Below are 16,223 nucleotides of genomic sequence, written 5' to 3' on the forward strand. Positions count from 1 at the left end.
CAAGAAAATATGGTATATATACACAATGGAATTCTATGCCTCCATCAGAAAGAATGACATTGCCCCATTTGTTAGGAAATGGAAAGACTTGGAAAAAATCATATTAAGTGAAGTAAGTTATGCCCAAAGAAACATAGGTCCCATGATTTCCTTTATTTGCAAAAACTAATGTATGTCTGAGATAAGCAGAAATGGTCATATAAATTGACGTTAGGCGAAATGAACCCCAAGATAAGGACCCAAAGGTTTTTTTTTTCTTGCTATTTTTTCTAATGTATATATAAGATGATTTCTTTGTTGCTTCGTATGTCCCTCCCCCATGGTATAACCCCTGTTTTCACTGTATTAAATGTTGGTATAATTTAGAGAGGGGAAGGGAGAAAACAAATTGTTTTAATAGGGATACAGGTGGATCCATTGCAACAATGAGATGGACAAGAGGTTATGTCAAAAATGAACCTTACAACCTTGGCGTGGGCAGTGGGGTGGGTGGTCATGGGGTGGCAGATGGAAAGGGATGCTAAGAGGAAACAAAGGACGATGCAACAATACTTGATAAGAAATGTACTCATTACCTTGCCCATGTAATTGTAATCCCTCTGTATGGTATTTTCACAATAAGAAAAAAAATGAAGTGGTGTTGACAATACCATTGGAAAATTGCCCCTTGAGCCATTGCCACAAGATTATACCTTCTAGTTACTATGTGATTCACTGCTAGAACCTCAACGTGTTTAAATGGGGGAGTAACTACCCACCTCCCTTTAGGTAGAACTATTCAGTACATCTTGCTCTCATCCTACATCTCATGCCCTTGCTTACACTGTGAATCTTGAGACATTCCTTAGCCTGCCATTACAATGTAGTTCTGTTTGTAACTCTATTGAACAAAAATCAGATCTTCTCAGAACTCAAGCTGAAGAAGTATATACATACTACATGTTCTTATATTGCTATTATCATGAAGTAAACTCTGAATCAAGTGTGTCTGTCCGATGCATTCTTTGAGGATAACATTGCCTGTACTGTATTTCTTGGGTACAATGGCATGCTGTTGAAGACTAAGGCAATCTAGTATATTATATATTTCTCTTATAACATATATATCCCTGATAGTCTTGTTCATTTTGTAATTGTCAGTGAATAAGAAAGTTATTTAAGGTTTATTCTACATATACTCTTTTTTTCTGTCATATTTCTTTTCTTATAAACTTTCCTGTCATAACTACTAAATAGAAAGGAAGAAATAATTTTTAAATGCCGGTTAAGTCTCATTTGATTACTTTAATTATCCTCTCAATCAGATATTTACACATTTTCTCCATTCTTAGAAATGTATGTGCCCACCCAAAGAAATCAATAAGACAAATCTCACCAGAAACTGGCATTCAGTTCAAAATGAAAACCATATTGACCTATCTTGGTTTATTTCTAACATAATACATCTTCCAACAATTATTTAGCCATATGTGTAAGTGAAGCTTTGTGAATCTGTACTTTAATAGAAATACTTCTCCTCTTCACAGGAAAGTGTCAGTATTTATGACTTTGTTCATCCTACATATAGTTCAGGAATAATAGTAAATGATCTATTCAGACCTTTAGCAAGAATCTTGTATGAAATCCTGGAGATAACTTATATAGATTCTTTAGCAAAAAAAATCCATCAAGTATTGCTAACAATGATGGAGTGACAATGAAAAGAAATCAGATAATGTACTCATTCTTTTTACTTTTACCTTCCTACACGTTTTCTCCTCCAGTGGATCTGGCTCTACCTTGCCAATCACTTGATAAAGCTATTCATACACATATAAATGGTTTATAGATTAACTATCTTAAGACAATTTGTAAAGAAAAAAGGAGTTAATTTACTCAGAGTAGAATTCTTGATTGTTTAAGCATATGAGAACACACATAGAGTATTTTCATATCTGATGCTATTTTCTTTCCATAAAATATATTTTGTCTCGATGCTTTATATATTTATCTAGTTTTTTTCAGGGAGACAGTAAATTTTAACTAGATCCTACATCCCCTTTTCAATATCTTCACCATATCTCTCACTAATTCCTCAACAAGCACCTATTAAGCACATGCTATAACACAAAAATAACAAAAATGGAGATAGAGATGATCATAATCACTGCTGCAAAGAAATGGGTTTTCCCTAGATATATGTATTGAACCTCTTATTGTGGCATCAGAGACTCTATCAAAGCCCATATCTAATTATAGAATAATCCTAATTAATTAATGAGTACATCTTTATGATCTTCCTAACTCTGAGTTTATTTGGGGATTAAATTAAAGCAGTCAGAATTTGTAGGTAGACTTCTTATTTGGTTGTGTGTTTGCTGTTATGCAAAATTTTACCTTCTACAAAAAGTTCCATTTTGGAGTCTAGATACTCGGCATCTCAGAATATGGATACCTGCAAAAACAGTATCTTTAAAATTGTAATTAAGTTAAAATATGACAATTAGTGTAAATCATCCAATGATCTAGAAGAAACAATTATTAAGGCACTGGTGTGGAGAGGACTATGTGAAGAAAGGCGAAAATTGCCATATGCATCCCTACAAAAGAGGATTCAGAAGAAAGTAATTCTATTAACACTAAGATTAATTATTCCTAGCATCCAGAGTCACAAGAGTAGGAATATTCTAAGTTTAATCCACTTAGCCAATGAACCCATACAATGTTTGTTACAAAAGCAAAAGTATTCAGGCAGTGGTAGTAGTGACTTATGGATAAGGTCCTTGGAAGTTTTCATTAAATTATGGGTCTCAAAATAAGAATTAACCTAGATTATCCAAATAGACCCTAAATGTACTTCATGGTCTTAAGAACAAGGAACACAAGAGAGAAAGAACAGCATGCCACATGACAATAGAGACATGGATTACAATTATATAGACATGAGCAACAGTTTACTACCTTGATTTCAAATATCATTCTTATTCATAAAAGAAGTGTAACTCAAAACTACACTTAAATTCCACCTCTTTCCAGTCAGAATGGTAATCATCAAGAAAGCAAGCTACAAATTGTAGCAAGGATGAGAATGAAGGGAAGAAGAATCACAATATATTATTAGTAGGAAAATACATTGGTATAACTACTATAGAAATCAGCAGGCTTCTTAAAACACTAAAAATACATATAATTCATGATTTCATCATACCATGCTTCAGCATATAGCCAAAACGTGTCATAAAGACACAGGAGACAAAACAGCATATTTATCCCTCATGTTTAAGGCAGCATGGGTAATGATAGCTAAATTGTTTAATCAGCTGAGATACCCAAAAAGAAATAAATGGATAAAGAAAGTATGGCAAGCCAGGCCCAAGAAGCTTAGGTCTCATGGTTTCCCTTATTTGCAGTAATAGTAAATGTCTGAGTCAAGCAGAAAAGGTCATGTAAGTTGATTTTAGGCGCAATGAAGTCTAAGATATGTATGCAAATGTTTTTTTTTTTCTTTCAGGTGATTGTTTCTAACACATTTATAAGATGATTTCTTCGTTGCTTTGTATGTCGTATAACCCCTGCTTTCACTGTATTTGATGTTGGTATAATTTGTGGCGGGGGAGGGAAAAACAAATTGTTTAAATAGGGATACAGGTGGATCCACTGCAACAATGAGATGTACAAGTTGTTATGTGGAAAAACGAACTTCACAACTTTGGTGGGGGGGAAGATTGGGTGAGGGGGTACGGGGAGGATGGGAAGGGTTGGTAAGGGGAAACAAAGGAAAAAAAGAGAAAAAGAAAATATGGCATGGTGCATACACACACACACACACACACACACAAACACACATCACCATTATAAGAAAACTCTATCAACTTGTGAACTTAAATACAATTAAATATACAATAAATAGTCTAAAATAGACAATAGCAAAAATAAAATGGAAAATGTAGTTTAAAAACAAAAGAATTAAGAAAATTTCGGCCTGTGCCAAGGAGATTTAGGGTTTCTCCTATTCCGTTCTCTAATGTTTTCAGGGTGTCCGCTTTGACTCCAAGCTCTTTGATCCATTTGGAGTTGATTCTGGTGCAAGGTGATATATAAAGATCTAGCTTTAGTTTTCTACAAGTGATTAACCAACTTTTCCAGCACCATGTACTGAAGAGACTCTCTTTCTTCCATTCTATTTTTTTAGCTTCCTTATTAAAGATTAGATGGCTATAGGTCTGTGGGTTCATTTCTGGATTTTCAATTCTATTGCATTGGTCCTGAGGTCTGTTCTTGTGCCATTACTAAGCTGTTTTGATTGCTATGGCTTTGTAGTACAGTTTGAAATTTGGTATTGATATTCCTCCAGGCCTGTTCTTCCTGTTAAGGATTGTTTTTGCTATTCGAAGTCTTTTATTGTTCCATGTGAAATTTTGGATTGCCTCCTCTATTTCCTTGAAGAATGAGGTTGGAATGTTGATAGGTATTGCATTGAATTTGTAGATAGCCTTGGGAAGTATTGCCATTTTCACGATGTTAATCTTTCCAATCCAGGAGCATGGGAAGTTTTGCAATTTTTTAAGTTCTGTGTTGATTTCCTTTTTCAAGATTTTAAAGTTTTCATCATAGAGGTCCTTCACTTCTTTGGTTAAGTTAATTCTTAGGTATTTTATTTTTTGTGGGGCTATTACGAATGGAGTTGCTTTCCTAATTTCAGCCACGCTTTTCTCATTGGTGTCATACAGAAAAGCCATTGATTTTTGAGGGTTAATTTTATACCCTGCTATTTTGTCAAAGTTTTGAATAATCATGAGTAATTTCGGAGTGGAGACCGTGGGATTCTTTAAACACAAGATTATGTCATCTGCAAAGAGGGAGAGTATTACTTCATCTTTCCCTATTTGGACCCCTTTTATGTTTGCATCTTATTGCTGTAGCTAGGCATTCTAATATTATATTGAAGAGAAGTGGAGAGAGTGGACATCCTTGTCTCGTTCCTGAGTTTAGAGGAAATGGCTTTAGTTTTTCACAATTAAGTATAATGCTGGCTGAATGTTTGACACAGATTGGGAGAAGATCTGATCTTCACTAGCCGTACATTGGACAAAGGTCTCATATCTAAAATACACATGGAACTCAAAAAATTAAATCCCCCAACAACAAAACCTCAAACTAACAGCTGCCTGATAAATAAGTGGACTAAATACTTAAAGAGAAACTTCTCTGAAGAGGAAAGAAGGATGGCCAATAGACACATGAAGAAATGCTCAACCTCCCTAGCCATAAAAGAAATGCAAATCAAAACAACATTGAGATACCACCTCACCCCAGTTAGAATGGCTATAATCAAGAACTCTAATAACAACAGATGCTGGAGGGGATGTGGACAGAGGGGAACCTTACTTCATTGCTGGTGGGAGTGTAAACTTGTTCAACCACTTTGGAAAGCAGTATGGAGGTTCCTCAAAAGACTTCACATAGAGCTCCCCTATGACCCAGCAGTCCCACTTTTGGGCATTTACCCAAATGTTTACAAACAAGACCACACTAAAGCTACCAGCACAACTATGTTTATTGAAGCATTATTTACCATAGCTAAGATATGGAACCAACCCAGATGCTCCTCAGTAGATGAATGGATCAAGAAAATGTGGTATATATGCACAATGGAATTCTATGCCTCCATCAGAAAGAATGACATTGCCCCATTTGTTAGGAAATGGAAAGACTTGGAAAAAATTATATTAAGTGAAGTAAGTCATGCACAAAGAAACATAGGTCCCATGGTTTCCTTTATTTGCAATAACTAGTGTATGTCTGAGACAAGCAGAAATGGTCAAATGAACCCCAAGATAAAGACTCAAACAGTTTTTCTTTCTTGCTATTGTTTCTAACATATTTATAAGATGATTTCTTTGTTGCTTTGTATGTCCCTCCCCCATGGCATAATCCCTGTTTTTATTGCAGTTGATGTTGGTATAATTTGGGAAGGGGAAGGGAAAAAACAAATTGTTTAAATAGGGATACAGATGGATCCATTGCAACAATGAGATGTACAAGACGTTATATTGAAAAATGAACTTTACAATTTTAGTGGGGGGAGGAGTCAAGAGGTGGGGAAGGAGATGGGAAGAGATGGTAAGGGGAAACAAAGGAGGAGGCAACAATGATTGATAAGAAATGTACTCATTACCTTCCTCATGTAATTGCAACACCTCTGTATGGTATTTTCACAATTGAAAAAAAAAGAAAAGAAAATTTCTAGCCTCAAAACTGTGATATAATGTTAGTGATTATTTGATACAGCCTAACTGTTAAAAAAGAAAACTTATTTGTTTCTAGGGAAAATAACTCTGGATTCCAATACTATTTTACCATTATGAGCTTCTTCCACTCTACCAGATCATGCTCATTTCAGTTTCTATCTGTAAAATTATGATGTGAAATTTTTAACTAAATCTCAGAATTATCCATCAAATGATGCCTTTCCCAGAAACCTTTATTGGTAATTTTAGTTCCTATTTTACTCAGTTATATTAATAAAATCTTGATACTGTCTTCTTTTCTACTACAAAGAATCTCATGATTATTTTTGTAACTTGCTAACAATTCAAATATTATTTGATATCCTAATGTTTATTATATTGATCATAAAAAATTCAAATAGATCTTACATTGCAAAAGGCCCAATACAGGATGAAAGAGATATAAATATTTACTCAAATGAAATTATTTTATGAAATTTTGTTGTGCTTGTACAAGAAAAGAAGTCAGAAATGAAAGAGAGAAAGCAGCCTTCCTGATACTCTATCTCATGTCTGTGTCAGGAATGTAATAAACTATGTTCAAATAGATAAAATACCATGACTTTTGTTAGATATCTCTAAGTGGAACAATGGTTAAGGATAAACACTCCAATTCAGGAAGGAAAGCAGGAGCTGAAATTAAATAAAGGTAGACATAACAGTTGACACTCTCCTGTTCAGGGGATTGTTACCAGTTTGATATTTATTTCATTTGATTCAGACAATAAAGTCACAGGGAATGCCTTTGTCTCAGGAAAGATTAATCCGAATATTACTAATTGAAGTGAAGATGTAGAAAAATATAAAGACATAAGCTTTGGAATGATATTGATAATCAGCTACTAAGTGAGGAATAAGAGAGTCAACTGGAAACACATTTCTTAAGTTGTGTGTATATACTTACAAATACATTCATACTGAGAGAGAACATAAAAGAAAAATTATAAAAGATTACTTTAGTTGAAATTGCTTGCAAAAATGAGAATTATTTTTAAAGTCATAATGAAGGGTAAATAATAGGAAACAAAAATTATTATAGACAAGTAGAAATGAGTTGCAATGTCAGCTTTTCCACTAATTAGCTCTGGAAGAAAAGTTTATTTACTTCATTTTTCTGAGCCTCATCTAACTAATAATGACCAATTTAATAGATTTATGTAAGTATGAGAGACATTCTAAAAGTTAATGGGAATGTTTATACACACATAATCTCTTAGATCATTAATCTTAATTTTATAATATAATCAGTGATTTAGCTAAGGGAATAAGCCATCATCACAGTCATAATTTCATGAAGAAACCAACAGGTGGCCTTGCCTAAAGTTCTGTTTTGCTACCCATGGTATTTAAAGAAGTAAAATATACTGACAATAAAAGGCCTACCAATTCACATCATTTTTATTCATGAAAATATGTTATTTCATGAGATTTCATTCTGCAAAGTAAAGTACACATAATCAAAAACAAACTAACTATGCCATAACTTTGATTAATTGGCATCCAATGGTGGACACTGAAAGGAAAGGTCAAAAGGAGTACATACCATTCAGGTCTCTCTCTTCACTGTAGCAGAAACATGTTTTATATTAGGCCTTAATAAACAATACAGCTGACATCATTGAGGCAGGAACAAGCCCCAGGTGACTTTTCCATAGTATAACTCAGAGTGGTGATTTGACAGTGCTGAGTAGATGGCAAGTGAAGTAGTAAGCCAATGTAGTTCTAATCTAGAAAGCCAACCAAGAGTGTGGCAGATTTGTTGCCCCATCAACTGTGAGCATAGGCCAGTAAAGTTTCTTCCTGTGCCTGACTGTGTTTCTAAAAGCCCCAGAGTTTTTTTCTTTATATACAGAGAATCTGATTTCTTCATGATTTAGCAGACCAGTGTGACTCTGTTTATTGTCTGTGGGCTCATTTTGAACATACATGTTAGGAAATGCTCTAGAAAGAGCAGCTTGAGAGAAATAAATACATACAATAGGATATAATATAAACCCAAACTACACATTAATCTTCCACTTTTGCTGCTGATGAAATAGGAATCAGAGAGATGCAATGGAAACCCATGACCAGAGGCCATGATCTATCAGGTCTAGAGTGTGGTGTGCACCATATTAGCCGAGGTTGACTTCTTACCACAGTTATGCCCCTCAAGCTCCTAACTACTTACTGTCAGGTCAAAAAGGCAGTGTTTATGACTATTGTACAAAACTTGAAACCTTTGAAATTGACATCTAGTTAAAAGCCCAAATATTTAAAGTAATAATTTTAAATGAAATAATAAAAACAGTAAGAACATTGTAAATATTTTATGATTAAATATAAATATTTTTGCTTTTATATAAGCACTTATAAAACATCACCTCAAATACTATCAATACAGAATATTTTCAAGTGTACTTATACCTTTAGTTTTATAAAGAATATATAAAGAAGGATTTAGTTATATATGTAACTCAAAGTTTAATATTATTAAATTGTCAAAATGGATTTTCAGGTTTTATATTCTTACTTAGATAACATTTACCAATAGTATCTAAAAACAGCAATATATAAATAGAATCAAAAGAGAAAAAGCAATTCAATTAGAAAAGTATTTAAATATAATTTTATATTCATTTTATCTGAAAAGCAGCAGTCATAACAATGCTTATTTATTCAAAAATAAAAATACTATCATATGAACATGAACAATTTCTAAATGCTGAAACAAGTATACAGGTTGACCCATTGTAATAATGAGATGTATAAGACATATGTTGAAAATGAATTTTACAACTTTGGGGGTGGGTGGTTACAGGAGTTGGGGAGATGGAGAGTAAAGGGATAATAGGGGAAAAACAAAGGAAAGGGTAACAATGCTTGATAGGAAATGTACTCATTACCTTACCCATGTACCTATAACCCCTCTGTACAATATCTTTACCATAAAAATATTTTAAAAAAGTAATATTGAACTTTTGAAATTGTAATTTATATTGTACGTTTGCTTTAGAACTCCTACAAGATTTTTCGTGTATAAATGAATTTTGGATGTTGAATGTCATTCTTCTTTAGTTGACATGCTGGTGCCAGATGACCAAAATCATGCAAGTAAAGTGAAAGGTGGTGATAAAAGAAGGTCCTCCCTTATAGTCACTGTTTATAAACCAAGGAAAAAGTCCAAGTAAAATAGCCCAGAGAGAAAGTAAGAAAAAAAGAGCGTCCATGGAGAAATCAGATGCAACTTTTCTGTTGAAAATACATAAACAACAGAAGGAATATATAAATAAATAATGCAAAAATCATGAATGAGTGCCTGAGCCTTTACTTGTAGATATTTGATGTTCCAGGTTTCCTTGGTATTTACCCATTATGGTATTGTTTTTGCACATCTGGGCCTTGTGTAAGTGATTTGTTGATTGACAGTTGTCTTCATGGTTTGGAAAACAGCATACAGCTTAAAGCATGAGAGGATTTAGTTAGTAGTGTTTTAACCTACTTAAGGTACTATTTTAACCTATCAATCTCTAATCTGACTTCAGAATTTCTTTTTTCTTAATATATTTTTATTGTAAAGATATTGTACAGAGAGGTTACAGTTACACGAATAAGGTAATGAGTACATTTCCTATCAAGCATTGTTACCCCCTCCTTTGTTTTCTCCCTACCATCCCTTCCTTCTTCACCTCCCCAACTTTTCTCTCCCACTCCCCTGCACCTAAAGTTGTAAAGTTCATTTTCAACATAGTGTCTTGTACATCTCATTGTTACAATGGGTCAACCTGTATCCCTATTTAAGCATTTTGTTTTTTTCCTTCCCCTCCCTAAAATAGAAAAATGTATATACAAGATGTAGGGCACTGGAATCAAAAACAGTGAAAACAGAGGTTAAACCCTGAGGGAAGAACATACCAAAGAACCAAAAAAAATTCTAAACAGATGTTTGGGGCAGATTTTTCTCTACTATCCACATTTCCATGGGGTTGCCACTCACCTGTTTAGTAACATTTCCAAAAAAGAACAACAAAAATAGTATACACACATACATACACATACAACACATACTGTTCCACTGTAATATGTTTCTTTCAGTTTCTTACTTTTATTCATTTATCAATATGGTTGAAAAAGGATCATAATAATAGGGTTGAAATTAACTTCCCCACTGAGTTTCAACACTCTTGAATGTATGGATGGTCATTCCTCTCTAATTTAATATTTCCTCAATGTACACATGGTTTCCTTAGGATCACAACTCTTCAGAGAAACACCTATTCTTTTCTTAATCCAATAACCACATGTTTACTTTTATTGTTTTTGTTTCCTGAGAAAGGATCTTCCTGTGTAACCCAGACTGGCCTTAGACTCTCAAATATCCTGCTTCACCCTCATGATTGATGAAATCACAGAAAAACAAAACTATAGCTGCCTCAGAATGATACTTTATTATTAAATTCTGGCAAGAAATTGGGTATAAGAAAGTTAGTGTAAAGAAAAGAATGCAGTTATTTCTATTATTTTTATTTAGTTTTCTGTCTCCTTTGTCTTGTATATAAGATTATTTGATCTGTGGAAAGGAAAGGGAATCACAGAAACACCAGGACAAAGGATGAACTAATGCAGCAATGAATGCTAAAAAGAAGAAAATGATGGAGGGGTAACAGTTTTAAAAAATAAACGTACTCATTACCTTACTGATGTAACTGTAACTCCCCTGTTCATCAGCTTTACAATAAAGATTTAAAAAAAGAATTTTGAAAGTTGTGATTAAGAAGTTGATGTAATTCATATGAAAATGCATGTAAAAGCAAGTGCATCTTATAAATATGCTAGAAAAAATCGCAAGAAAGTAAAAAACATTTGAGTCTTTATCTTGGGGTTCATTTCACCTAACATCAACTTATTTGACCATTTCTGCTTGACTCAGACATATACTCGCAATTGCAAATAAGGGAAACCATGGGACCTATGTTTCTTTGGGCATGACTTACTTCACTTAAAATAATTTTTTCCAAGTCTTTCCATTTCCTAACAAATGGGGCAATGTCATTCTTTCTGATGGAGGCTTACAATTCCATTGTGTATATATACCACATTTTCTTGATCCATTCATCTACTGAGGGGCATCTGGGTTGGTTCCATATCTTAGCTATGGTAAATAATGCTTTACTAAACATAGTTGTGCTGGTAGCTTTGGTATGGTCTTGTTTGTGATCCTTTGGGTAAATGCCCAAAAGTGGGATTCCTGGGTCATAGCGGAGCTCTATGTGGAGTCTTTTGAAGAATCTCCATACTCTTGTTTTCACTTTATTTGATTTTGATATAATTTGTGGAAGGGAAGGGAAAAATGTTTAAATAGGGATACAGATGGACCCATTGCAACAATGAGATGTACAAGATGTTATGTCGAAAAACAAACTTTACAACTTTGGCCGAGGAGGGAAGGGAAGAGGGGAGTGAGGGAAGATGGGAAGAGATGGGAAGGGGAAACAAAGTAGGAAACAACAATGCTTGCCCATGTAATTATAACCCCTCTGTATGGTATTTTTACAATAAAAAAAAGCAAGTTCATAGGTCACCCAAGATAAAAGTCCTATCTGTCATGTTTTGAGCTTCTTAACTTGTCACATAGAAACCCCAAGCTTGGGACACAAGAGGTTTTATCTTTCTTGCTGTTGTTTTCAATGTATTTATAATGCACTATGTTATTTTTTTGATTCTTTTGTATGTTCTTTCCCCATGGTATAACCACTGTTTTAAGTGTTTTTGATTCCAGTGCCCTGCATCTTGTTTGTACATTTTTCTAATTTAGGGAGGGAAAGAGAAATAACAAAATGTGGAAATAAGGATACAGGTTGAACAATTATAACAATGCAATCTACAAGACACTATGTTGTAAACAAACTACAAATTCTGGGGTGGGTAGGGAGAAGTTGGGGAGGTGGGGAGCATCTTTACAATAAAAATATATACAAAAAAGGAAAAAGAAGGAAGGAGGAAGGAAGGAAGGAAGGAAGGAAGGAAGGGAAGGAAGGAAAAAAAAGGAATGAAACCACAGCCGAGTGCCTGTAATCCTACCTTCTCAAGAGGCTGAGATCTGAGGATCATGGTTCAAACCCAGCCCGGGCAGAAAAGACCATGAGACTCATATTTCCAATAAATCACTAGAAAACCGCAAGTGATAGAGCACTAGCCTTGAGCTGAAGAGCACAGGTACAGCACCCAAGCTTAGAGTTCAAGCCCCACGACCAACCAAAAAAAAAAAAAAAAGAAAGAAAGAAACCACATTTCTATGTATGTGTAGAGAACTTGTAGTGCAGGATATTCATAATTTTATGTTTTAAATGTATATTTATATGTAAGATATAAATATGAGTATATGTAAACTAGCACTGGTGGCTTGACACTGTAATTCTAGCTATTCAGGAGGCTGAGCTGAAAACTGCTGCTCAAAGCCAGCCCAGGCAAGAAAGACTGTGAGATCGTATTTCCCACAAACTACCCAAAAAGCCAGAAGTGCAGCTGGGCCTAAAGTGATAGAGATTTAGCTTTGAACAAAAGAAGCTCAGCAATAGTGCCCTGGCCCTGAGTTCAAGCACGAGTACTAGTAAAATGAAAAGAGTAGATGTAGTAAAAAAAAAAAAAACATATATTAATTATATTGCTCATGTTTATACACATGTATAATTAATATATACAATGTGAGATATGCAGTGTGTAATATACTTAGAGGTGTCTCCAGGCTAATTATATTCAGGCAAGCAACAGCCAGGTATAAAGAGCTTGAAGTCAGTTGGAATGACTAACATGGAAAAGGAGAACAATACTAAAGGGAAAGCCATGCTATCATCTACTCATTGTGAGTAAGAATGATGATTCTCATGTTTCCTTGCTCAGAAAGGAGGAGATGGCTGAAATATTCTGCTTAATGAGCCACAAAATGGGATAAACAGCAGTTTTTGAGACTTCTATAAAGAAAGCTTTGAAACTAAAGTATTTCTACATAGGTACCCTTGTCAAGTTGGAAAGAGGCAGTGTTTAGAAAGAAGACATGGCCAACATAGATGAAAATAAAGGCAGATTTCTCACAGAAATAATTTCTAAAAAATGTTGTAGAAAGTTAGATAATGCAAAGTACTAATTGGGATGAGGGTTACTGAACCTAAATTGCATTACAGAGTTCTTTGATATCAATGTTAACAACCTGCTAAAATGTTTCTCTCTCATCTGAAAAGATGGGCACATGTTCTATGTCCCTGAGGTTGGAGATGTGATTGTGATTCTACAATCAAATACTGTGAAACAAAAAATGAAGCATGAGGCTGAACCAGCTGGGTCATAAAGATAGCAGTGGCCTCATTTCCTTGAGTGAACTTGGGATTTGTGATTTTTATAAGGATACTAGTGTTATGCCTGCCAAAATTTTACCATGATGTTCAAGATACACATTCTGGGAGCTAATCCTCAAATCTGTGGTTCATCTTTCTCATGGTTCTTGAAAAACACTCAGAGATTAACCAATTCTGTGAAATACTAATTATGTATATACTATATGTGATTCCATTACTACCTAAAATCTGTCAAAGATAAGGGAAATTAGGTCACATTTGGCACAGGCAAATCAAAGTAGATTGACCTATCATACAGAGGAGGGAACAAATAAAAATAAATCATATGGAGCCAGGACACATGTCACAAATGGGATTTTGTGCACTCATCATATACGTCCATTTTCCAAATGGGATGCTGTTGGTGGATATCTGAAGCTATCAAATATATTTTTCAACCATAGCCATGAAGCACTGAATTTCCCAGCATTGATTTTGATCATTTCAAAGAAGCCATATTAATATTCTAGTATGCACAACTACTTAACACATTTTAAGTTACAATTTTTCTGTACTCTAAAGTCAACTGTTCCAATCTATTTGAAACAACAAACATGAAACTAAAACTCTATTGTGATTTAGATTAGTCACTCATTTAGCCTTATATTGATTTTCTGTTTTTGCCTCCTTCTCCCAGAAATTATATACTACTATTGTTTTATTTCCCTTACTTTTCTTGATTTTCAAATTGCATCATAAATCAGAATTTTTGTACTTTTATAAAAGAGACATTCAATTTATTCTTGATAAATTGATCTATTCAAAATGGCACGAGTGTTTTGCTTGACAGTCATTTTACCAATCTTAAGTGATTTTAGATAAGTTTGGTCATTTCAAGTCAAAAAATCTGCAGCTACTCTCTTAATTACTAAATGATCAATTGGGCCTTTTATCTTCCTAAGAATGTTAAAAAAATATCCCTATGAACATGTCCTTTCCTTTGTATGTGAAATTCAGTTATTATCCCAAGTCTTCTCCTGCCTAAAGGTAATTTATTTTGAGAATCTGTTTGTTTTCCTTTCTATTCCTGTGATCTTCCACCAAATAGCACCTCCTTCTGTGCATATTTTCAGTTGTTCTAATTCCATTGGCTTAATATATGCTAGTAGGCCTAAGTATTAGTTTTTTTTAAACAAATGAAAAAGTGAGAGAAAATAGAAGATATTTATAACTATTGGCTTCATAATGGTGGTGCACCACTCCTGAGGCAAGTAGTAAGAAAAGTAGATAACATAAGGGTATGTATCAATGAAACTGGAGAGACATTTGGTATTCCAGGTGGAAAATATTAATATATCATAGTGATTGTACATAAAGATAGTCAAATGACTTTGCTTGCCAATAATAACTAAGCTTAAGAATGGAGTTTAAAATGCAAATCTCAGATCTAACATGAAAATATAATCAACTGACATTTGAGCTCAGTATATAATTATATTATTTGTATATGCTATATACAATTCTTAAGGGTCTAATGCAGGCATGTTATAGTGCTTCAATGCAAACCAGGCTCTGAAATGTTAGGTAGTTCTTACAACAGGGAATACAGGATTAAAATATCTGAACAGTTATAAAAAGGATTGCTGGGTGAACTTACATTTTCTGCATTTCAAAGGATTTTTTCCTAGTATAAAATTTAAAGACATGATAAATTTTAAATAGAATTTTGTTAAATAGTTATTCATGTAATTTTTTTCTAGCATATATTTTAATTTTTCCAGGATGCAGAGATTGAATTTAAGACCTTGGATGTTTATTTGGCATTCTTGCTCATGACTGACATTCTACCACTAAAACCATTCCTCTATCCTTTCCATAATAATTTATGTGAATGATAATTTATATATGAAGAATCATACATTTATAATCTAAATTGGCTGTTATAATACTCAAAATTGTATTAATCATGGTAAAACTATCTAGGTTTTTCCTCACATGAGTAGAATTTGATGCAAGGCAAAGACCATTTGAAAGCATTTGTGTAATAATTCAAAAAAAACTCTTCTGCATGCATTTTCTATTTAAAGTGTTTATGACAGGATTTTACAATGTGACATTTCACTCATAGGCAGAAAACATATAACATAGCATGCTAACTCTAATTTAGGTAAAGAAATGAATGGTCTGAAAAATGCTAAACATTAAGTATCGGTGTCTGCAGGATTTCTCAGTTGAAATGAGGGGTTTGTGTTTGTGTGTATATCTTCAGTATTATTTCTCTAGAATATTATTTATTTGGAATAAAATCAGCTAAGGAATTTACTTAACAGGCTGCTTTAAAAATTGTTCCACTTATATCATAATGTGTTATTTGTTAAAAGTTAGGAGGCAGTATGAATACTTATGAGCAAGCCAATGATTAGGGTTTGCTAAGAAAGCTCATAGGCATAGAATTCCATTGTGTATATATACCACATTTTCTTGATCCATTCATCTACTGAGGGGCATCTGGGTTGGTTCCATATGTTAGCTATAGTAAATAGTGCTGCAATAAACATAGTTGTGCTGGTAGCTTTAGTGTTGTCTTGTTTGTGAACATCTGGGTAAATGCCCAAAAGTGGGACTGCTGGGTAATAGGGGAGTT

Source organism: Dipodomys ordii, unplaced genomic scaffold (assembly GCF_000151885.1).
Source record: "Dipodomys ordii isolate 6190 unplaced genomic scaffold, Dord_2.0 Scaffold199, whole genome shotgun sequence".
NCBI lineage: Eukaryota > Metazoa > Chordata > Mammalia > Rodentia > Heteromyidae > Dipodomys > Dipodomys ordii.